Source organism: Priapulus caudatus, unplaced genomic scaffold (assembly GCF_000485595.1).
Source record: "Priapulus caudatus unplaced genomic scaffold, Priapulus_caudatus-5.0.1 Scaffold1720, whole genome shotgun sequence".
NCBI classification, from domain to species: Eukaryota; Metazoa; Priapulida; class Priapulimorpha; order Priapulimorphida; family Priapulidae; genus Priapulus; species Priapulus caudatus.
The window spans coordinates 49,137-51,425 of NW_014578781.1; the positions used below are offsets into that span (position 1 = coordinate 49,137).

General features: G+C 45.5%; 1 long non-coding RNA gene across 2 annotated transcripts in view; it reads left to right on the forward strand.

Moving 5' to 3' along the window:
• Positions 1-1,836, forward strand: part of LOC106817423 — a 13,070-nt gene extending 11,234 nt beyond the window's left edge. The window contains exon 2 of one of the 2 annotated variants that reach the window (XR_001395051.1): positions 1,024-1,836. This is a non-coding gene — a long non-coding RNA (uncharacterized LOC106817423). Of the gene's footprint in view, positions 1-756 lie in introns of both variants that reach the window. The other variant, XR_001395050.1, reaches the window with a different exon arrangement.
• The last annotated feature ends 453 nt before the right edge of the window (positions 1,837-2,289 follow it).

The following is a 2,289-nucleotide window of genomic DNA, read 5'->3' on the forward strand; positions in this document are numbered from 1 at the left end:
TACTATCTAATATGCCGGACCGTACCTCGCCTACTCCACTAACGAGTCTAGGGAGTCGCCTACGCCTAACCCTATAACCTTAACCCTAACCGGTTACCCTAACCATATCAGATAGTTACCAGGGTACGTACCAGGGTACGTTCCGGCAGTACCCTGGGGGAAATAGACGCTATGAGCGTTAGTTATAATTAGTTAAATCCTCCCCGCGCCTATATGGCGCATAGGGCGGTGCCTGCCTATCTCCGTTTCAGTAACCCTGAGGCTCCGCAGCTGCTTTCACAGTAAATGCTACAGTAGGGGGTTAGTCCACTGTAGCACTGCGAGTTAACTTGCCACACTCTATCTCTCTTTGCTGAATGCTAAGCAGAGAGCTTTTATAGTTGCTTTTATCGCTTTTTAGAGCTTTTATCTTTAGTTATAGGTGGTACATAAATCAAGCATAATTCAATCTCGTACCTCAACCCTAACGGCCTAACTCTAACTTTAAATTTAACAGAATCTCATAGCCAAGCCTGACCGAGTAGCTAGCATAATCCCAACCTAATCTTTAAACGCTGCATTAAATTCCCGGTTGCTAGAGTAGCTGGGGTTGAACGCATATCATCTCACTGTTGAAGTAATGGGAATGAGACGAGGCTATATATATCTTCGAGGCATTAACAAACTGACATTCTATCGTCAGATGTTTACACGTTCTATCTCTCACACACTCAACCACTATGTGGAGCCGCTGACTGTTTGCTGTATGTTGTATAGATGCCGCTGTTTCATGACATCAGTGAAGGCGCGTTGAAACGAGGCGATCACATCTACGTGTGGCGTATATACTACCATCACGATGGTATCTGGGACGGCAGAAAAGTCATCCACTTCGCTGGAGTAAAACCTGGCGACAAATCCAACGCGACAATACGCAGAACTACCCTCGACGTATTCCTAAATGGTGGCAATCTTAAGATCTACCTTTACGGTGTGAGCTGGTTGAATACATGGTACGAGTGGCTTAGCACGTCTACATTGCAGGAGAGCGACTCGCCGGATACCGTGATGAAGCGAGCGGAGAGCCGGATCGGAGATCATGGTTACAACCTGGTTCGTAACAACTGCGAACATTTCGCGGTCTGGTGCAAGGTGGGAAAACGCACCAATAAAGTGTTGAAGCAAATACAATATACAATCGATTATATAAGGTAAATGTGTAGGGTTTTTATAACGTTTTCTAAACGTTTGTAAAAACGTTTTTATTGTATTTGTAAACGTTAAACGTTAACGTGATCAGGTTACGGTCATTGTGACGTCATCATCAACGTCAGCAGGTAATCGCGCATTCGCGCCGGCAAGCGGACTGCCGCGTATTCTTCTATCATCGCTAGCAACTTGACCACTAAACTATAACAATATATATATCCGTATATAGTTCAGTGAACTTGACACACATTTATCAGTATTAGTAACTACAGTGACAGTCCGTTTACCTATAGGTGGCATACATTAATAATCATGCGCAAATTGTTCACCGCGTTGCACTTTTGTCTAGAAAAAAGGCTTTCCTTTGAATTTTCGGTAAAATTAGGAACTAGAGTGCAATACTTTGCATGATGGCAGCAAGGTAGAAGCCCCGTGCACGTCTAGAAAGCATTAAGTTAGATTAGTTTTGTGGTGTAATATTCCTGCGGTCGCGTCAAGTGGTGTAGCCATAGTGGCGGTTGACCATTTTGTATTTGAAAATTCTTAAAATCAATGTGGCAAATGTTTCAAGTGAAGATCGGTGTTTGAATCTGTAGTGATTTAACGTGAATAAAGTGTACGTCGCGTATGAGACGAAACTCTCTCTAAGTATTTTTAATTGATTCTGTTCGATGCTTATTCAGGCTTGCTGCCTATGTACGCCCTCTACTGTTGCACAACACCTATATCACGTGCACACATTATTGCCTAAACACACTGCAGCGACAACGACCAATTGTAACGTTCAGCGTCAAAGCTACAACGACTGACCCCAGTCACACTGCAGGCGTTAGTGACTGACCCCAGCCACACTGCAGGCGTTAACGACTGTCCCCAGCTACACTGCATGCGTTAACGACTGACCCCAGCCACACTGCAGGCGTGAACGATTGACCCAGCCACACTGCTGGCGTTAACGACTGACCCCAGCTACACTGCATGCGTTAACGACTGACCCCAGCCACACTGCAGGCGTTAACGACTGACCCCAGCTACACTGCAGGCGTTAACGACTGACCCCAGCTACACTCCAGGCGTTAACGACTGACCCGCAGCCACACT